Here is a 23,703-nt window from a genome sequence, read left to right on the forward strand (position 1 = left end):
CATAATAGTTTTCCTTTCTTCAATAGTGTTTTCCAAGTTTGAAAAACTATTTTCAAAGCATCTCCTTTTCCAAGTATTTTTCCAAAATATTCCAAGCATACATCATGTTTTCAGTCAAATTTTTCTAAAGTCACAGCACATGACTGCTTCTTTGTGCATTTAGGAATAAAATATCGATTTAGACAGTTGAGCAAAGAAAAACACATGATTGATCCTTGGTTTGATTATCCCTGATTATGGCACCAGGAACGGTTGAACCTCGTACCGACATGCGAGTCTCATCCTCTCAATCTTTCTCATGATTGATCCTTTTCAAAAGGTCAGTTTGACTTGCAAAAGTAAAATTTTGCAATGATAACAGGCCCGACCCGAACCAAACCCTATCGGGTCCAAGTATAGTTATAAATAAGAAGACCTGATTAAGACATGGGTTCGGACCCAAAGCTCCAATTAGTATATGGACCCCAGTATAGTTTGTGTAATTTTATGCTAGACCCGGACCTGACCTGAGTTTCGATTAAGACCCATAAATTTTTAATCGAAAAAAATAAAAAAAGATGGTTTTACCGGGTATGGTACGTGTTTGGTTCATGTAGTTCTCATCGGGTATGGGTATGATTTTTCTTATAGTGGACCCGATTAAACTCGGGTTTGGACCCGATACCATACCCAAAAAACTAGGACAAATCTGGTTCTACTTGGGTCCTAACCAAACCCGACCAGTTGACACGTCACCTTGTGTTGGGATGTTGCAGGTTCAAAACCCAATGGTATAATTGTATAACGTGTAGGGGTCGGCCTAACCACAGCTTTCCTTGCAAATATATATATATATATTCTTTTTTAACAACCACGGCTATGGTTTGGACCAGGGACAGATACCTTGAGCTTTGATGCTTTGTAATTACTTGCTCTTAGCCTGCACGACCATAATGAAAGAAAAGAATAGACCAATCTTGTGATTAAATTCAAGTGAGATTTTCTTTAGATAATTTATTACGTTTCCCTATCTTTTGGCAAACTTGAAAAATTTGTGATTTAAAGGTCATACGCTTCTACGTATCAGTTATAGTGTAGGTCGTTCGAAGCACTGGTTTTCGTTATCTTCTATTAGGTACTGTTTTGATGAAACCCAAAACCAAGTTAACATGGTTTTGGATGCCGAACCAGGTTTAAGAGCTAAACATGGTTTTTGTGCACTGTTTGGTTGCATACAACCAGGTTTTTCAAACCTGGTTGTGAACTCCAAAACCAAAGTTGTAAAAACCTGGGCCCACCTTGTTTTTTCACTTCAAGTTTTCACAAACCTAGTTTATCGGGTCGGGTGGGGTGGGGTGGGGTGGGGTGAGAGCCCCTCTAACGTCTCCTATGTTGTAACCCAACCCTTGCCTGTTACTAACCTGGCCATTAAAAATGGCTGGATTTGAAAATCTTTTTTTTTTATGATCGGCCATTTTCCATCCACCCACCTACCAATAAATGGCCGGGATGGTCTTATCCTTGCAAGGGGAACCATCCCGGCCATTTTTTCGGCCATCCACCAGGTGATGAGTGAGCGAAAATGGTTGGAAGATGGCCAACTTTGAAGTTATTTTTTATTTTCTTTCATGTACTGGCCATTTTTTTACCACATTGGTCGAAAATTTGTCAAGATGGTTCTGTCCCCAGAATTAGAAACCAGAATTTTTTTTTCTTCTGACGATGTTAAAGAAAGAATATGCTTCCATGTGTGTTTTCTTCTGACGATGGTAGTGCTAATCTTTTCCCTTGATTTTTTTTACCTTATTGAATTGTGTATAAACCGCAGAAGAGGCAGGTTATTAGTTCGTGGGAGTTGGAGTTCTCTCTTGTGAATATTCAACGAAGATCTGTGTGTTTTTCTCTCTAGTTCTTCTTTTGTCATGTGTTCTTTGTGAAACCGTGTAACCTACATTTATGGGGAACCCGGCTCCACTCATCCTCTGTGGTCATAACTCCCTTTGGGATCTCATTGGTACTAAGTTGTTTTGATCAATCTGGCCCTATCGATGAGTTCAACACGGTTGATTTAATATAAATCAATCTTTTGATAGTGTTCTTTAACAAAAAAAAACATGATTTTCAATTTATTTTGACAGTGTTTTAAACAAAAAAAATCATGTTTTTATTAATGGTTATTGATTTTTGAATCAGCAAAAAGTCCTCCACATAAGTCGGATTTTGTCTATTCAAATGCCGATCTTCACTAAATGGATAATGTAGAACACATACACAGGGTCCACTTTGATGAAAACAACTTGCATCGGTGAGGTCCTAATGACAGGAATGACCATATGGATGACTGGAACCTAAATGTGGTTATGGGTGCCATGCAAAACACTATGTTTGCTTCACTAAGCGGAGGAAAAGAGAGATTGAAAGTGTGTTGTTATAGCCTAGTCACGGGCAGGCCGATGTCAAGAAGGTCCTCGTAATGATGAAACCAGATGGTACCATCAACTTGATGGCCATCACCTTCTCAGGCCAGGGAGGCCACTTCTAGAAGAGCATGTAAGATCTATCACGCACAACCAAAATTTCTTCAGACGATGAGTGGGCAAAAAATTTCTGGCTCTGCCACTGGTCCAAATAAATGGATTGTCCTTCATGACCATAGCATTGTCCCTGAGACCTGAAGTCTACCCACCCAACAAAAAACTTCTGGCTTCGCCACTGGTTCCGTCCATCCCGACCACTCAATGGGTTGTTGAAAAAATGTCTGGAAGAGAATCATGCTCCAAAGCGCTTTTCTTTCTTTGATGGTCAACCATTTTTTGGCCAGTCACTGACGGACAATGACCAGGATGGTTCTTATCAAGGTAGAACCATCCCAACATTTTTTCTGGCGAAAATGGTTATGGGTTTTTTTATTTTTTAAATTTATGTAAACCAAAATCTAGAGAAACAATGTTTTTGGTCAACCAAAAAACCAACTTTGCCAAAAACCTAGTTTTGAAAAAAAAAAAACAAGTTTTTGCAAAATCTGGTTTTGCCCCTTGTCATCCAAACATGACTTAGAGATATCGAGATTTGTACATGTCAAAGTTCGCTGTAGGGATCACCATTAATGTGGAATGTAACAGGACTTTCTTTTAATATATATATTTTTTTTCAGTGTTATTGCTTATGACCCATCCACCCCTCTATGTAACCCTAGTTGACAAGGAGCCATTCCTCACATTTATTGTCCCTTGTGGACCACGGAAGGAATCAAATCTCTTAATCTTTGATATGGTTACTCAAAAACTCATTGCAGGATTTGACATTATGTTTGTAGCAAAATCTCAACTATGACATTTAAAAATTTATTAATCCATTTTCCTCACTTAGAGCAAAATGGTAATATCACTGAAACTTAATCAATGAAAGAGGTTCGCTTTTGGTCTACACAAACAAAATATTGATACCTTTTTTAAATTTTCTAATCGTTAGGTGCACTTTTCAATTGTGCTAAAAAGTTTGGTGGAATTTTTAAAATTTCCTTCTTTAAGATAAAAAGTATTATCTCCTTTACGAGGATAGAGAACAACACAACTTTTCCTATACTTCATAACATCGTTGCTAGTTTGGGAATACCTATCAAAAACCATGAAAAGTGCGAATCCGATAAAAACTAGACTTGGACCAGATTTTTGGGTATGATATTGTATCCGGACCCGAGTTTAATCGAGTCTATGATAAAAGAAACCATACCCGGATCCGATAAAAACTACATGAACCAGACCCAAACCATACCTGATAAAATAATATTTTTTTATTATTTTTATATTGCAAAAATTGCTGGTCTTATAATTGGAACTCCGGTCCGGTCCGGGTCTGGTATAAAATTTCACACACTATACCTGGGTGCATGTATTAGTCGAACCTTCGGGTCTGAACCCGGGTCTTAATCGGATCTTCTTATTTGTCACCATACCCGGACCCTATAGGGTTTGGTCCGGCTAAATCATACTCATTGGCACCCTTACCCCATTGAGATTCTTCAACAACCCTTTTACTTTCTCTGCTCAATTCATGAGGAAATCCTTCATCCTATTTATCACCGGTTACTTTCGGTCTATGTCACAAAGATACGGGTATAATCGGAAAAAAATTGTAAACTTCAGGGCACGGATTTTTGTTAGTTTTTACTCAATAAAAACTATTTATGACATTTTAGTTCATAAAAATGCATTTATTAATTTACTGAAAATGATTAAAAATATTCAAAATTATTAAATTAATATCTCATGTGTCTGTATTCGAGCGTGTCACCAGGGTTATGCTATCAAAATGGCGTGTCCCTATGACATGTTTTTTTTTTTTTTGAGGAAGAACCTTCCTAGAGATGTTGCTCACTTGATGGGCCTTCCTTCCCTAAGAAGTAAACATTGCGTTGTCCACTGACCCAACTTACAAGGATTGTCTGGAGATGGCTGTGTTGTATATCCTCCAAACAATGGGGTTTGATGCGGCATACTTCATTTTAAGCATCTTCATACACCCCTTGTCAGCCAAGTGTGCTCAAATCATACGAGTGTGTTTTAGTGCATGCCTTTTCTCTCATCTTGTGCTTTTATTTCTTTAATTTGGATTAACGATTTGTGTGGAGTTTATTTGATGCCTTTTATCAGAGGCGATGTTCTTAAGAGGACTCCAGGTAACTGAAATATGTAAACCAGCAAAATATGTAAACCGTTATGCACCAAGATTTTCATAAGTTATTTTTATTTTTTTCTAAAATTTTACCATATGGATGTGATCTATATGCTTAGTTTTATAAAAACAGACTCTTAAATCATTCAAAGGCTTAAAAATCAACAGCTCAGAATTCTCGTAAATATTAAAACATACAAAATCACATTTCTTGATCTGATTACCATGATCCAATAATGGATTCGAATCAAATGCTCCACACCAAATGCATCTGTAGGGTTAGATTTGCAAAAAAAACTATGAAAATCTTAGTTCATACTAGTTTACATATGCCTGTTTTGGAGGACTCCATATACAAATATGTATTTTTTTTCATCTAAATCATGATTATGACATAACTTCAATGGGATAATCATATGGTTGCTACCATACAAATAAGAAGGGGCCCTTTGTCTCACTTTACATCATCTTTAAGTCTTATGAGATGTTAACCCTTTCCTAACATGTGCATGGCCAGTATACACACATCTATAGAAACCTAGGTGCAAGCTTTGTCTAGCCAGAGCCTAAGCCTAAGGGGTTGCTCACATGGCCTCGAGCTCGTGGATAGAGAGGTCTCCCCCTACCTCAAGTTCGAATCCATGTGTCTGCAAAGCAAAGCTGGAAGTTCTCTAGAGCAAAGGGGGAATCCAAGGGGTTTTACATTGTTTGAATGACTATTGTAGTCATGGCAAGCTAAGACACGTCTTTGATCCTGCTTGTGATTTCTCCATGTAATAAACCAAAATAAAAAAACAAAAAAGATTTACCTAGCCAATCGAACCGTATAAATGAATTCAGCATCGTTTGTTTGTCAGCCAAATTGTATCTTGGATTGTGTCGTTTCCACATAAAATCATGTCTTTTCTTAGTTGTAAAATTATAGTGCATTGTAACTTGTGAGCCGTTGATCTTTTAAACACTTATATGGAAAATGAGGACTGATAAGTGATAAGGCGAGTTGACAAAACACAATTCATTGCGCAAGCAGTGGGACACACCAAAAAGTGCTGATGTCATCATTTCACAGTGGATGGTGGTGGTGATTGAAATAATGGACATTGGTGATTTAGAAACACAAAAAATTGTGTTTTATCAAATCACCTGATCTGTTCTCATGGCAAATACAAGCTAGAGTGTGTCTTTTACTAAATAAATCATGTAGATCACATCTAAAAATAAATAAAAGAATATGAAAAACTTGGCATTTTTTACTTTTTTTTCTTTTCTTTGGTCCTAGCCTATGTTTTTTCTTATGAGAGGCCATATGTGCACTCGACATCCTCTCATCCTTCAGTCTTTCTTCCTCTTCAACACACTTGGTCAATTAGTCATTAAAAGATCACTCATCGTTATGTGTGTTATAGGAGATTTTGAAGGATCCATATAGGCTAAGTCTGTTCCACCGCTCTCACTTCTTAGAGATAGCCTTCTGTAAGAGCGGAATGTTCATCAGTCCTAAGGGCCAAATCCAGATCCATGTAACAGACAATACTATTTCTTTTCAATTCGAGAAATTTGATCTGTCTAACAAGAGAATGTTACTAGAACTGTCAATGAGGAAAAAACCTGATACAATAAGAAACAAAATAAAAGACCTTATTATTGCTCAAACGAGACTCATGATGAAAAGATAAAAACTAAGACTCTTTATTATTCACCTTTTCTAAGACAAGTATAATTGATCTATTATTGTTCCACTTTAGTGAAAATGATAATGCTCATAGTTGTTTCATCTGCTCAATTTACAAGGAATTGAATTTAGTTGATGAAATAAGAAATCATGTAATCAGAGGTAATTCAGCACTGTACCTTTGGGTACGAACATGCTTCATGGGCTGAAATACACATTTACTATTACACCCTGTGTGAATTTGGAACACAACCACCTATCTTTGGGTAGAATCATTGTTTCATAAAGTCACACATAATCATAATATTGAATCTTAATACGGTCTAAAGAATCCTCAATCAACGCAACTCAGATCACTTTGATGATTGTATGAGTCAGTCAATCAAGATCTTTTATCAAAATCATATTTGTATTATGGAGCATGCCCATGGATACATGTTAATACATGTATATTCATGATGAAATATGCATTATATCATCAAAATACAAGTTCATTCTTCAACTTATATGCATAAACTAATTTTGATGATAACATAAAAAGTGTCATGAATTTAGTCATAATTCATGCTTAAAAATATTATGCATAACTTAAACAATATAAAACACATGTATTAAACATGCATAAATCATGCTTCCTTAACAATAAACACTTATAAAGCATAAAAAATAACAAAAATATACTCTTATAGGTAAAACCTAGGATTCTTAAGCTAGAATCGGTCTTAAAGCACCCCAAACCAATCTGAAATGACCTCAAACCAGTTCTGGAACTAATGAACCAGAGTAAAACATGAACAAAAGCTCATAAAACCCTATAACCGAATGAGAAAATCTATATCCTTTCATGGATTCATAAAAATAGGGTCTCTACATCTCAAAACCGATAGGAACCGGTCAAAATGGTTCTGAACCAGTCCTAGAAAGTGTTGTATCGGTCACAAAACTGATTCAGGTGTAAATAGTAAATAGGCCTCATTTTGAATCTGATCTAATCCAATCTGGATCCAGATCCTGTTAGAATGAATCTCGGGTCGGATACCTCTGGTCCATACCCATTCCCCTGCCATCAACCATTGTAGATCGGTAGCTGTCACCGGTGCTGGAGACAACGGGTAGCAGGATCAGGGATGGCATATAGGATTGCCCGTCTGCTATCAGTGACCGGCAGCTTTGCTGAATGTGGGTTGTCGGCGGTATGTGTGCCGCTACCCCCTACTACAGTTGGTTTTCTGAAAAAGCAGAGGGAAATCCGACCCCCTTCACAAAAATGACTTTTGCCAAGAAGGAAGAGGAACCGGGAGAGGCACGTTGTCTTTGGCCTTCGCTGGAGCCGTCTTCTGCAATCGGAGGGTGGCGGCTCAGTTTTTACAGGTTTTTAGTTTATGAGAAACCGAACAATCGATTTCTCAAAAACTGAAATGATTCTCTTTGTCTTCCATCTGCAAATCAGTGATGGCAGACGGTGGTCAGCATTGTCGTCGATCGATCGATCATCGAGGCTGGCTGTCGGTGGAATGGATAACCAAATAAATAAATAAATAAACTCTTTACCTTTCGTGGCATTCATCGGGGAGGTGAAAGAGCGACCATCAATCGCTGGCGAACTCATTGACGTCGTTGGCTGCAGAGGACGATCACTGTGTATCATCGTCGTCGGACCGCTATGCTGATCGAAACCCCAAACCCATGCGTCGGCTGGTTTTTTTGCTGGGGCTTCTGCACATGGGTCATCGTCAGAAGTGGCGACCTTTGCTTGGGATCGTCGACTCACCGGTGTCGTCCGCGGCACGGTGGCGGCCTAGCATTTTCACTTCGGCATTTCTGCTCTGGTGGATGCCTTTCGATTTCTAAGAAAACTGAAAGGCTTTCGGATTTCTCAAAAATCATAGCAACCCTTCGGTTTATCGATTGCATGACCCACGTTGGATCGGGTATTCTGACCTAGTGGCGGGTCCAATCCAGACCTATTTTGGGTGGATCGGGTATGCCTGAATCCAATAATGTTGGACATTTGGGTTTGGGTCCAACCCATAGTGTGATCTGGTTTGACACTAATGAAGCAATTAGTGGGATTTAGTGGGATAGGGGTTACTTGAATATGAAGGGGTTCATATTCTGTAACCCCCCCTTATCCTCCACTATAAATATGAGGCTTGGCTGCATGATGAAAGAAGCTAAAGCCTATAGCCTGTGTCCTTGTAATTCCCATTTGGATTCAGGGTCAGCTCACCATCGACTTGAAGGCTTAAGCTCATCGTGGGTGTCGATAGGCTGAGGAGAACGTCGAGTACCCGCACATTGCATCAACCATGGTGTCTATCGGTATGTGTTGATTTTGCATTCCGGTGCTAATTTTATAATATACGCCAACATCGACGTGTGTAGAGTGAACGCTCCCAACGCACCCACACGCACAACAAAATGCACAAAAGTGGGCCCATAACCCAAATGAGAATTACGAGGACATAGGCTATAGGCTTCAACTACTCTCATCATGCAGCCAAGCCTCATATTTATAGTGGAGGATAAGAGGGGGGCGGGGTTTACAGAACGTGAACCCCTTCACATTCACGTAACCCATACCCCACTAAATCTCACTAATTGCCTCATTAGTAGGGGTGGCAATCGGGTCGGGTTGGCGGGTCGGGTCGGCGGGTTGGCGGGTCAGCATACCTCAACACGAACCCGACCCGTTTATTAAACGGGTCGTTTGTGGCAAACACGAACCCGACCCATTTATTAAACGGGTAACCCGACACGACCTGATTAACCCGTTTAATAAATGGGTCGGGTCAACACGACCCGTTTACACGACACGTGGACCCATTTATTAAACGGGTCAACCCGATAATATAGACACGATAACCGACCCGAGTAACCTGAATAACCTGTCTAATCATATTGGCCTTCAGACTGATGAGTTAAACTAAAGTCTAAAACTACCAATTGACGAAGCAAAATGAAAAGAGCTGACAGGGTGAATGCATCAGGGTTCAGCTCTTCAAGCTGCATCTTTCTAAACAATTCAAATGCTTTCTCTGACTGGCCATGTTCTGCAAATCCAGCAATCATGGAAATCCAGGAAACATTTCTTCCAACCATTTGTTCAAACAATTGGAAAGCTTCATTGAGGCTTCCACATTTGGAGTACATTGTGAAAAATGAACTAGCAACAGAAACATCAAGAGTTAATCCAGCCTTAACACTTAACAGAAACAGAATGTATTTGTTTCCCCAGTTCTTCACAGTCTATGACACTCAAAGTACTTGAAGTTGCATATTTTTTTGGTTTCATTCCTTCTCGAGATATTTGCTGAAACAACTCAATACATCTTCCTGTATTCTGATTTTGATCATAACCAGCAACCATGGTTAACCATGTAGAGACAGTAATCTTGTGACCACTATCCCTTTCTTCATAAAACACTCTCTTAGACAACTCAATATTTTGGCATTTCATATATGCATTGATGAGGGCTTCAAAACCACATCACCTGAAAGAAACCCTCCCTTCAAAATCCAACAGTGGAACTGCAAGACTTGGCCATTTTAGCACAGGTACTAAGTATGCTTGTGACAGTGTATATGTTTGCATCAACTCCAGAAGTTCTCATGCTTCGGAAGAACTCAAAAGAAAAAACAACATCCTCACGCCTAACAATGAAGACATCAACTTCCAGTGCAGTTGCAATGAAGACATCTTCCATATTGCATTTGATTACCCAACCATGAATTCCCTGACCCAAGTCCAATTCTTCCAATCCAGCACAAGTTGTTAAGGCACTTGAAAACGTAAAGGAATTTGGCAACTAATCAGTAATTGTGCATAAATATAACTGCTCAAAAATCAGTAAAAACTGCAAAACAACATTAGCTGAAAACGCAATTGATCAACAAGAGAGGTTAGGAAACCTAAGGCACCAATAAACAACAAACTTATTCCAGATGTATGGAGGCAAAAAATGCAATTGATCATACTTACACTATTGAAAAGAAAAAAAACACTCACTATTAGCTAGAACTATATCTTTTAATTGCATGTTCATCATATACAATAACTCGATACATGCACAAAAATGCATTTTGAATAGCAAAAAGTTTGATAACTGAGAATTAGAAAAAAAAAAAAGAACACACACCTCATTAGCTGCAAGTGTTTGCCCATTACTCTTCACTTTCTTCAGCTTCCTCAAGCCTAACCAAAATGCAGTCTCCAAACCAATTAACGAAACAAATAAAAATAAGAAACCAGAAAAGACTAAGGGAATATTCTCTCAAAAAGCTCACTGAATCTCCCAGCATTGCATATTCTCTCAACATTAGCTCACCGTCAGAAGCATATTCCATTACTATGGCTCACTGAGTTGGTGTAAGGCTAAGAAACACCTAGAACAGTCAAGTTGGTATTCCACTAAGAATACCAAGCTACCAACAGAGGGAAAAAATACATGACTAAAAATAAATCATCCATGTGAATTAATTGATGCCACTAGACCAAGCAAGGCACATCCTTACTCAACATAAACGCAATGTCTTAAAAGTTACAACCATACTACAAACATATCCACCAAGTTGTCTTGCAGTCATCAAGATAAACATAAATAATTAAACTTCCACATCACAATAACAATTAAACATTAATCATCCGATACATTGTGTCAACAATCAACACTAAGATCAATTTATCAATTGTTTCAATCCTCCAAAGATCATGACCCTACACAAAAAAATTAAAAGAGTAAGTTAAATTATTAAGATACAACATATGAAACAAAAAAAAAACATAAGTATCAAGATTTTTACAAGTACCTTACAAAATATTGGTTTTTAATTTGAGCATTCAACAGATTCTACAATTGCACTTGCGGTCACAGTTGGGTTCAAATCAATAATATCCTCCCTCAGCTCCTCCAATAATACTAAATTTTTTGTTATACCATAAAATAGTTAGTAACATATCATAAAATAGTTAGTAACATAGAACTCACTAATCAAACTCCACAAATTATTTGATACTTTGTATAAGGAAAAAATATAAGATTATGGATTACCATTAGCATGAAACAACCAATCTCGAGTGCAAATTAACGCATCTATTGTATCAGGTTTCAAAGAGCTTCTATATTGATCAAGTACTCTACCACCAATGCTAAAAGCAAATTTTGAAGCAACTGTGGAGATAGGAATACTCAATACATCACATGCCATGAGAGCAAGATCTGGATATCGAAATTTTTTTGTTCTCCAATAATCAAGAACATTCAATTGTGAATTCCAATCAATTCGAGGCTCTTCTAGATATAATTCTAATTGTGACTTTTGTGCTTTATTCGCACTCCCAGAGTTCTCAAATAAAGTAAACTCCTACACACAAAAAATTTTATTAAAAAAACATTGACAAATATAGTAATGAAAATATATGTATTAGAAGTAATTATCATAAAAAGTGAGTTATCATTTGAACCACGTTCTAAACCATTATCCAGAGGAATTGAAGATTCAACATTTGAAGCTTTATGATTGTTCTGCATATAAATATCAAAAAGAGCAAATATCTTCTCACGAACTTGTATCGCCTCACAAGAGTCTCCTGCTTTATTATATAAGAACTCCACAAACTGTAGCTTGTATTGTGGATCCAAAACAGTAGCCATAGCTAAGATCAGACTGTGATGTTTCCAATACTTCTCAAATTTGATATTCATCTGTGTTGCCATGCATTTAATAAAACTATCTGAGCTTCGCATACCGTTGACTATGCTTAAGTGAATTAGAAACACTTCTTGAAAATATAAATTTGATGTAGAATATGTAGATCCAGAAAATAAGCATGTCACACGATAAAACAACTTCAAGAAGTCACAAATCTTTTCAACTTTGTCCCATTCTCTTATTGATGGACAATGCTTGTAATTTGAATCACTCAATTGTAAATGAAGAAATGCACGACGATATATAATAGCACCTTCAAGCATTAAATAAGTTGAATTCCATCTTGTAGGGACATCTTGTCTCAATCCTTTACTATTATTCAAAGAAACTTGCTTAACACACTCCAAAAACTTTTGCTTTCTACCTTGTGACCCTTTCACATATTTTATGCTCTCTCAGACTTTTTTAACAGAATCATCTATCTCTTTCAGTCCTTCTTGAACTATCAAATTCAGGATATGAGCACAACAACGAATATAGAAGAATTCACCATCACATAATAATACATCCTTCAATGTAAGTTGACTCTTCAACAACTCAACAGATACATCATTTGCAGAAGCATTGTCTAGTGTAATCAAAAATATTTTTTCTCTATACCCCTATTCCAGTGTGTGGAGTTGGCATTGCAGAAAAATTTAGAATTTTCTTTTGCAATATTGAATTTTCATCAACAAAGTGTGCAGTGAGACATATATACCCATCAGTAGTTATAGATGTCCACAAATCATATGTTAAACATATCCTTCCTGGAATGGACTGCAACAAATCTTTGAGTTTGTCTTTCTCTTTTTTATACATCTTTAAAACATTTGCCTTAGCTGTGTTTCTGCTAATATGTTTGGCCTCATCACATACATAGGTAATCAATGAACGAAATCCATCATAATCAACAAATTGGAAAGGCAATTCATACTTAAGAATCATCGTTGTTACCAATTCTCGATACTTTTGTTGATCAAACTTAGAAACTTATAAAGACATAGTTCCCTCTGATTTTGCAAGAAATATTTGACCTATGTCTTTAGTTTTCAATTTTGGACATGCAAGCATATGACGCTTTAAATTTCCGGTCCCATTCTTGCTATCTGCTTGGTAGGGTTTGTTACATAATTTACATACAGCTCTCTTTATCCCATCTTCTCCAATTGGAAGTTGCTTAAATGCTTCCCAAACATTAGAGGTTAGTTTTCTTTTCCGTCTAGTACTAGAACTCTCTCCACCTAATACTGTAGATGGCGTAACATGAACATCCTCAAAATTAATTTCTTCTGGACCTTCAGCAGATGTATCCACAACGTTGTCCATTACTAATTGAAAGTAATATTTAATGCTGCCTGAATAGAGTAAAAGAACATAGGGAAAAAATAATAGTTGAGTCAGAGGTATGATACATATATCTTAAGAGGCTAACCCAGATCTTAGAGAAGCTGTATTCCCTAGATAAGAAGTAGACCAAATTTATATTCCACCCCTGAAATGAGAAAAACATATTGTAGAAAAAAAAAAGCACATAGAAGATACTTTTCATATGCCACTGACCTAATTCTTCAAAATCGTGCACAGATATTTGATTAGGACCAGATGTAAATGCTAATATGTGCTTATGTTTGTGCCAACTTATAACTTGAACACCAATTTTTGATGGTAACTACACCTAAAAAGCATGAAGTGATACCAAAATATCAGCAGATGTGTATATTCTCATCTATCAACATGACCACATGCCATACTAGGATATGTTTTTTTGAATTATCAATGAAAACACAATTGAATCAATTCAAGTGGCCAGGCAAGAATTTTTAGGAAATGAAGATGGACATATACAAGATGACAAAACATTGCATAAAAAAAGATGAGAAAAATCAAACCATTAGCAACTTTTTATAATGTTTTGGAATCTATTTATCCCATAATGTATATTTATTGGCAACACAGCGTGCACATGAATCATAGTATGCAGAGCACAAGATTAAAATCACTAAAAAACAGCTCCTATATGCAACAGAAATTGATAAGTCTTATGAAGACCCTAATGATCCCGGATTTTTGGTGGCCTATTATGAAGAAAAATAAAAAGACCCAAGCATTACCGTCATAACTCATAAGGTTTCAACCAACACTAGAGAGAGAGCAGTAATATACCAGTGTGACAGTGTTGCCAAACAATGGGAATGGGAAGACCTTTAAAAAAAGCGAAGAACAAACCACATACTTATTCGGTTATTCCAACCCTCCTTCAAGATAAAAAAAAATGAGGTGCCTTCAGCGGGAGAGATGAAACGTTGGATTGAACTTGCTTTGCTTGGGTGCCATTGCCAAACCAAGAGGAGGAACAAGAGGGAGGAGAGAAGAGGGTGGTGGTGTGCGCCTGTGCGGTGAATCGTGATGGCAACGAGAGGTGGAGAGGACTCAGAGGAGACTCAGGAGAGGTCTCCGACTCTTCGGCTCTCGACTGCGGCTGGGTAGGAAGAATGGATTACACTTTAGGAAATTAGGGTTAGATAATGAAACATATACGGGTTGCGGGTGGTCGGGTTCGGGTAAACGGGTTGACCCGCCCGCCTAACCCGTTTATTAAACGGGTCAGCCGGGTTGGCGGGTTGGCATACCCCTAACACGAACCCGACCCGTTTAATAAACGGGTTAGGCGGGTCGACCCGTTTATGACCTGAACCCGTTTAAGCCAAACCCGAACCCGCCTAAGAGGCGGGTTGGCAGGTCGTGTCAGGTTTTGCCACCCCTACTCATTAGTGTCAAACCAGGTCACACTATGGGTTGGACCCAAACCCAAATATCCAACATCATGGCCTTGTAATAGAGCCACAACCTCGCTGTAGGGAGTTAGCAGTTTGGTCACAAATGCCTCATAACCAGCTACAAACCCTTAAGCAGCCATGACGCAAACATGATGGAGGTATGATGCTAAAGAGCACCATAACGGTGTTCTTAACACCGAGGTTTCTAAAGTGCGAGTATGAACCAATTTTTTTTAACACTAAATGCACAACAGATGCGCAAACACGAACAATGCCAAAACTAAAATACCACACAACTATGGGGCTGACTTGGGGAACTGGATTTGAGCAATTTAGATCGAGCATGAAACTAGTAAGTGCGAGAGTAACTATGTGTCTAAATATTAGTTGGATATTCATTCACTTACATACGTTCTTCAATTGCACCTTTTCAATTCCAGCATAGGAAGATTAGTCCAAAATAAACAGTTTGAAGCAAACTGAACTAACGCCTAACAGAGTTTTCAGAGCCCAATCTATATCAGTCAGAGAATTGACATCAACATAAATTCAAGATTTTTTTTTAAATCAGAATCTGAGTTATTTAATTAGGATAATTAACCGCGCATAAACCTGGGATAGAAGATGACAACTGATGTCAAAGCTGGTTCCTGATTTTTAATCAGACTTCTTGAATCAAAGACAATGCAGAAGGCATCAAAATTGATCATGAGATGGTCAGCTTTGACGTCAACAACACCGGGGACGATAAGAACATCCCATGAGTAACTAACATAGGAAACAATGTTGATGCAGACTAAAATATGGATTCAACAGGATTTGAGTATAAATAACACACAAAACAATTGCAATGTCGGCAGCCCAGTAGAAAGAGATTCAACCCAACATTTAAAAAGGATGCAGGAAAATAGAAAATACAGATTCAATCTTAATTAAAACATCAAAAAATAGAAAACTCAAAGGAGTTTTGCAACATGAACCCAAAACAATTTTTTTGTTTTTTTACACAGTCCAAACAAAATTCAATCTATGAGGGGGAGAAAGGAAAACACTAATTCAGTTAGCTCCTGTAGAACCGCTGGCCAATGTGAGCACAAGCTCATCTTCATCGAGTTTTCATCACACACATGGACCACTCAAGGTCGATGTACGGCCAAGGGTCTTCACGCTCGAACGGCCACCATGAACACCCAATGGAGAATAGTGAGAGGGGTGTTCATCCCTATACTCTTCCTCTCTTCTTTTTTTCTTTTTCTCAAAATATCAAAAATCTCTCCTCATTTTTGTTCTTTTAGAGAAATGTCACCCCATAAAAGCCAATGGGAGGAGTTCTCCATCTCCCATTGGGTCCAATCGAAGGTTGCCCCTTCTTGGCCCAATGGGAGTGGATTCAACATTTCCCATGAGAATCAATAACATATGTGCCTCTTCTTTGTCCAATAGGAGAGGAACCACCACCCATTGGACCAATGAGAATTGTCTCCATTGAGTTCAATGGGAGGTGACAAAATAGGACATCACCTCATTTCTGGCTAATGAGCGGATCCATAAATTGGAATTGGAGGATCTAAACGCATAATGACAAAATATTCAGATCCAAATAGAATAGAATGGATCTAGACAAAAAAGAAAGAAAGCAGATCCTAGGATAAAGAAAGAGGATCCAAGTCCAGAAAAAATTGAAGCTACCCACATTAACCATTATACCCTCCAATAGCCCTAAAGAGATACTAACGGGCTATTGGAGTTAAATCCAGATTTGATTATTTAATTCAAATTTAGAAAACTTTTAAAATAAAAAAATAATAAATCCTAGATGCTAATACCTCTGATTTTTTTATCAAAGTCTAATTCCAAAATTTTGAAAACTCTATAAAATCAAAATTTGTGTATTAGAATTCAATGACATTTTTTTTTCGAATGCGGGTCCAGATGCACTGCTTCAAGCCAGAATACCTTGTTCCGTTCTTCTATGAGCTTGCATATGATAGCAAGCTCGTCACACTCACAGATATCCTTGAATCCTCTGTTATAATCATTGATAGAAGAATCTGTCTTATGATGTATTTGCAACTTTTGATCGATAGGAACTCACGTTCTTAGGACTCATGAGCAAAAGATGTGGGAAGGAGATCAGGTCAAGCTGCTAGAAATGAGCAGAATGCTCATGCTAAAATCGTGAGTGACCATTACACATTTTGGATGATCGCTCTCCATTAAGTTTTGCTTTTTCGTTAAGTTTTTTTTCAAACAATAAAATATTTGACGGACTCCGAAAAGACGTCGCTACTGTCGGCATCTCTCATTTCGACTCTCGTTCTCTGTTCTCTCTCTCTCTCTCACGGACGACCTCACCTCTCGTTCTCTCTCTCGCCCGCCATTAACGAAGCTTGTCTCTCATTCTCATCTCTCTCTGTCTCTTCCACCATTAACGATGAGAATGTCTTCCTCTCTCTCTCTCTCTCCCATCTCCTTCCCCCTTCGTCTTCCTCTCTCTCTCTCTCTCTCTCTCTCTCTCTCTGCTTATTGGTTTCTCATTTCTGTATGGGGTTTCGACCGAAAGTTGTCACCGACTGTTTTAGGGTGTCTTCATGCCTAAAACAACCACCGGTTAGCGACAACTTCCCAACGAAAGATCGAAAGAGGTTTCTCGCTCGTCGCGATCGACAGCCGTCACCGACTCCATCCGACGGTCCACGATGCTCCTGGCGGTCACGTTCAACCGCGATCATCCTTCCGTCAGTATAAATACCCTCCGTCCCTCTGCGATAGCAAAAAGAAGACCATCTTTTTTCCCTTTGAGAGGGGTAAACCCTTCGAAAGGTACGTCTCCTTTTCGTCTTCCCCTTTCCCATTAGTGGTTCTTAACTTTCTTGGCTTGGTTCTTATGCTTCCCTTCTTTAACTGAATCTTTGAAAAAAGAAATGGGAAAATGGTCGTCTGATTTTGGGTGATGAGACTCTTTTAGGCATCATTTTCCAAGTGGTGGTGTGAACTTTTTTTACCATTTTTGTTCTGATGGCCTCAAGTTCTGCTAATGTCATGTTGGGCTGCTGAGAAACTTGGAACTGAAGTAACAAAAAAAGAACTAGAATTTGCTAAGAAGATATTATCTCGTGATGCTAAGAACTATGATGCCTGGTCTCATAGGCAGGTAAGGTGTTTACTTTTTGAATTTCTTCTTATAGTTTTGTTACTTGGTCTCTTGTTGAAGAACCAAGGCTGAATGTTTTTAATGTGAAACATGCTAGTGTTGATAGATTGATTGTATCTTTTCTTGTCCCATTTGGTATATGTTTTGTCGAATTATCATTTAGTTGTCTTAGTCCTAATTCTTGATATTTCTGCGTTTAAGATATTTCTTGAAATGAAATTGTCTTTCATGCAGTGGGTTCTCCAAGCATTAGGTGGGTGGGACTATTACTAATTTTTGAATTGCAAACTTGTTGGAGATGGACCAGCACACCACAAGAGATTTATCAGTTGTGTTTTTGTCATAGCATCAAAGAATAAGGTGGCCATTAAGGGTGATATGAAGGGGAGAGTGAAGGACTCAGAGAACTCTGCAGCTCAAAAATTGTTGTACCATTTGAGTAAATTAGAAAAGTTAGCTATTAAACTGTAATGCAATGTGTATACAAACATGGTTGCACAATATATTTATAGCATTTTGACAGTCCATGTATAGGCGGTTTTGCAGAGTTTTGACACTCCATGTATAGGTGATTTTGCAGACTGGAACCTTCAAAGAATTTTCAGTTCCTTACTCAAATCTGCCTTCATTTTTATCAAAAACCAAAAGTATACAAGTTGGATTTGCTTTGTCTCTGTGATCACGAATGCAGATCATGGATGTTTGGTGTTGTCATTGCTGATTGTTTCATGTTAGATAATTCTAGGCGTACAAATTTCCATTTAGCTGCAGAAATCCCACAATATTTTATTAAAGATTCATCCTTCATGTTGGCACACTGCACAACTGACCTTTTCTAGCTATTTAAGGGAGCTATCAGCTAGCGAGTCCCTTTGTTCATCTTGAACACGTATGTTCTCCTCAAGCAACAATTCAAGAAAAAATGCAGTCACGTTTAAAACCACATGACCCCAATGAAGACATTATGACCATGGATTAAAGAAACGAGGGTAACCTTGCAAGTTATCACTACAATCTTGGAACACCTTGTAGTTAGAAACACCAAATTAGCAATGATGGAATATATCAGACTTAGGTTAAAGATGTCTCAGTTGGAAATTTAACATTGTATAAGGAACAGGTAAAAAAGGAAGTTGACATCTTGAGATCGTTAGAGGTTAAACAAAATAATAATAATAATTCTCTCTTCGACACCATCCTAACTCTGGCATGGCGACTGCATTGAGCTTGCCAAATCTCTCCATCATCTTCCTTGAAGCAAGAGTTGCTGCCTCACTTGCCCTCAAGTTTCCAGCTACCATTAGTGCTGTGAATTCTCTGATAATCTCTTCCTGCACGCTTTTTCGAGCTTCTAGAGTGGACTCATTGGCAGTTCCATTGACTGCTTTAGCATCAGTTTTTCCGGTTACTGGAACAGACCCCTCAACAACGCTAGAAGCTGGCTGTGCAGAATTTACGTTGTTTGGGCTTCCAGCAGCTTTCTGATTCTTTGCTTCCCCATTGGACGTAGCATGTGAGCTTAATTTGGAAGTGTCAAATGCAGTCTGGACGTAGATGTACAAATGGACAACCACAAAAGCTATACACACAAAGGTAATACAATATATTAAGTGACCTAACCAAAAGCACAATTAAGAAATATACCAAGACCAAATATATTGTATTCACTTAATATATTGTATTACCTCTGGTGGATTCAGTGGCAACAAAATAACAAGAGGTACTAATCAAACCAGAAAATTTCTCAATAAATTTTATTATAACAAAAAATTCTTCCAGTTAATGCTACATAGCTCAGCACTCGTCTAAATCCTATGCTGTTAAAATAAAAAAAAAACTCCAGTTACTAAAACCAAAGAAACCAAGCTACCCTTACAAGATATTCTGTCTTATTCCACATTCACACATGAATTGGGATTTTCCACAACCTCAAAAGTCTTCTCAATGATTATGATGACATGGCCAGCTCTGCCCAAGCCAAGGAAGACTCCTTTAGATTAGCAGTAGGTGACATATCAATGCCATTTTCTAGCATGGAGCATAGTATCGTCATTGGTGGGCGCCTGGCCAGCTCAGGTTGGATGCATAAACTCCCCACCTCACATATGACTCGGACATCTTCATATCAGAAGTATTTCAGTTGTGTATCCAGCAAACAAGAGATCACCTCAGGCAGCCTTGCCTATAACACGAATTCAATTGAATCATTTTAATCAATGTTTATTCTATCACACATAATTACTTTATTTCATGCATAAATTAAGGCAATCCTGTAAGCAAATATTTGCAATTTCTTATGCAACCTTAATTTAACATGGAACTACTCACCCAGTCAACTTATCTAACATGGACTCTTCTAACAGGGCACCGCACCAGCATCGCACCGCACCCAGGCAGGTGCGACAGTTGGACGCAACTTCCTTTGTGTTAGGTGAAGTCAACCACACAGAGGTCCATTTCTATCCAAAAGTAGATTCAGTTAATCCTAATCAAGTTCATTTTTATCTATATTATATATAAATACATAAATGCACATACATATACGTAATGTTAACTTAAAACTGTTAAAAATTATATATATATATATATATATATATATATATATATATATATATATATATATATATATATATATACTCTCCGCACCCAAGTTTTTTTAAAGTGCTGCATCCTCACCCGTAGCCGCATCCGCACCCACACCTATGTGACATAGCAGTCAACCAAGCACCCCTTTTCCTTGCAGTAAGGAGGTATACCACTAATAATTTCCAGTAAGAGTACTCCAAATGCAAAAGTGTTTCCTTTCACATCTGAACGGATTCTTCCAACTAAATCTATGGAATATCCAGTTTTGTTGAGCAAAGAAGAAGTTTTCCCTGACCTTGAAAGTATTGCTTTCCAACTGTCAAAATCAACCAGCTGAACAATAAAGAATAACTTGTCAATGAGGATCTTCATATTGAGCCCAAGGAAAATGATAAAAATAAAAAGAACTGAGGCATTTGTTAGATCGCAAGCAACTGCTACATACCCATATCAGATCAATTTGACTGGCTTGAACATTTTCTATCCATGTCCATAAGTTCTGTTAGAGACATAAATATCAGAGTGCAAATGACAATAGGAGTGCTCGTACAATGTTCATACAATGAAGGTGTTCGTACAATGTTCCATTGGATGCATACTCAAAGACTAACAACATCCATGAAAACAGATCATTCTCACTACAGTAGCCTATCAGCTTGGTTGTATTCTCATGGTTCAACCTTGCCATGCCAGCCACCTATGTTAATAAATAGAATCTTAGAAACTTGCTTTCTTCAAATTAGAATTGGTAGTATTTCATAATGTATTATAAAGAACTTTAAGATCTCTTCTAGTTCATCTAAGAGTACCTTTGAGAACATACGTTGAGAATTCCTGTTAGTGAGAATTACCACAAGGCCAATATTCTGCATGTTTGTGCAATGCATGGACTGGAACCCAACTCGGCAAGGCTTTTCAGTTAACTGCAATTTTCTTTTCAACTCTTTAAATGAATTATAGAACATCTACAAAATATTGTCTGTGTTAGATGGTTAGCTATAATTTTCTTTTGGTAACTATGAGTAAAAAAATAATATTAGCATCTTCTATTCATGGTTAAACAAACACCTAGGATACTCTACAATGAGGCAAATCAGGGGATAATAGGTGCAGCATTTGTGATTACTCCCCAGACACTTAACACTTCACATAATGCAATGGCATAAAAGAGATGATGATTTGTGCAGCATTTGTGATCGTTGCAGAGCAATCTGCAAGCTTTCCAAGATGAGATGATGATTTCACGACACTTTTTGTTCTCACTAATTCTCTTGCTCTCTTAGCAGACAAAGCTGCCTGAAAAATAAATCAATTATCTTCTGATCGCCATTTTAGGACACTTAAAACCTTCAATTCATATAACAATCAATATTTACAAAACGGTCAGTGACAACAAGATCAACAACCCTAAAAAGTCTCAGGTCTAAGAGAGCCCAAGAAACAGGTATATGACCAGGTTTACTATACACGACTGCAAGAACATTGGCAAAAAAAATGGTATAATATATTCGCTTTTTGACTAGAATATGCAATGACCTCCTGGGAGGGACATACATAGGATAATGGAATATTGAAGGAACAAATAAGAACATCAACCACTGAGGCAAACTTAATTAAAATGGATGAAAAGGAAGATGAACTAGTAAAGATTGCAACCTTTTACACACTTGATTTTCTTGGTCTTTAGAATTTAAAAATGTGTTGTTTCTGGGCCCTTTCTTGTTCTGACCTGACACCAGCAAATGAAGGCACAGACAAGATAATTAGACACATACATATTTGAGACAAAAATGTGTTTCCCTCTGCTGAACAACAAAAAGCACGATATTACACTAGTCATTAATCTAAGAACCTGAAACTTCAAAAATCAAAGGAATTCAGATTTTCTGTCTTTTATATTTAGCTATGTCATATGGACTCTTCTAACAGGGCACTGCACCCGCGTCACACCCTCACCCAGGCGGGTGCGACACTTGGACACAGCTTCCTTTGTGTTAGGTTATGTCAACCACGCTGAGGTCCATTTCTATTCAAAACTAGATTCAATTAACCCTAATCAAGTTCATTTATATATATATATATATATACCCTCCCTACACACCTGCACCCAAGTTTTTTTAAAGTGTCACATCGCCGCATCTACACCCGTACCCGCATCCACCTAATGCTTGGAGAACCCAATGAAAGACAGTTTCATTTCAAGAAATATCTTAAATACAGAAATATCAAGAATTAGGACTAAGACAACTAAATGATAATTCGAAAAGCACATACCAAATGGGACAACAAAAGACATGATCAATCTCTTAACACTAGCGTGTTTCACATTAAAAACATTCAGCCTCGGTTCTTCAACAAGAGACCAACAGAATTACAAGAAATTCAAAAAGTAAACACCTTACCTACCTGTGAGACCAAGCATCATAGTTCTTACCATCATGGGATAGTACCTTCTTAGCAAATTCTAGTTCTTTTTTGGTTGCTTCAGTTTCAAGTTTCTTAGCAGCTCAACATGACATTAGCATAACTTGAGGCCATCAGAACAAAAATGGTAAAAAAAGTTCACACCACCACTTGGAAAATGATGCCTAAAAGAGTCTCATCACCCAAAATCAGACGACCATTTTCCCATTTCTTTTTTCAAAGATTCAATTAAAGAAAGGAAGCATAAGAACCAAGCCAAGAAAGTTAAGAACCACTAATGGGAAAGGGGAAGACTAGAAGGAGACGTACCTTTTGAAGAGTTTACCTCTCAAAGGGAAAAAAGATGGTCTTCTTTTTGCTATCTCAAAGGGACGAAGGGTATTTATACTGGCAGAAGTACTATCGCGGTTGAATGTGACCACCAGAAGCATCGTGGACCGATCACGACAAGCAAGAAACCCCTTTCAATCTTTTGTTGAGAAGCTGTCACTGGCCGGTGGTTGTTTTAGGCATGACGAAACCCTAAAATAGTCGGTGACACCTTTCGGTCAAAACCCCATACAGAAATGAGAAACCAAGAAGCAGAGAGAGAGGAAGACCAAGGGTGAAAGGGAAGACAGAGAGAAGAAGACAAAGGGGGGAAGGAGATGACAGAGAGAGAAAGACATTGTAAACCCCCTCTGACGAAGTCGCCGAAGGGGATAAACATAAAAAAGGGGGGGGGGGGGGGGGGGGGAGTCGGT

At 37.9% G+C, this 23,703-nt stretch overlaps 1 long non-coding RNA gene across 1 annotated transcript; it reads right to left on the minus strand.

Moving 5' to 3' along the window:
• Positions 1-19,693: 19,693 nt before the first annotated feature.
• Positions 19,694-23,482, minus strand: LOC149834631 (uncharacterized). Its single transcript, XR_016432553.1, has 2 exons — positions 23,270-23,482; positions 19,694-20,132 (listed from the first exon to the last, which is right to left on the minus strand). It is a non-coding gene; the product is annotated as an uncharacterized LOC149834631 (long non-coding RNA).
• Positions 23,483-23,703: the final 221 nt, after the last annotated feature.

The sequence above is a fragment of the Nuphar pumila genome, chromosome 6, assembly GCF_984573655.1.
Source record: "Nuphar pumila chromosome 6, dmNupPumi1.hap1.1, whole genome shotgun sequence".
Taxonomy (NCBI): domain Eukaryota; kingdom Viridiplantae; phylum Streptophyta; class Magnoliopsida; order Nymphaeales; family Nymphaeaceae; genus Nuphar; species Nuphar pumila.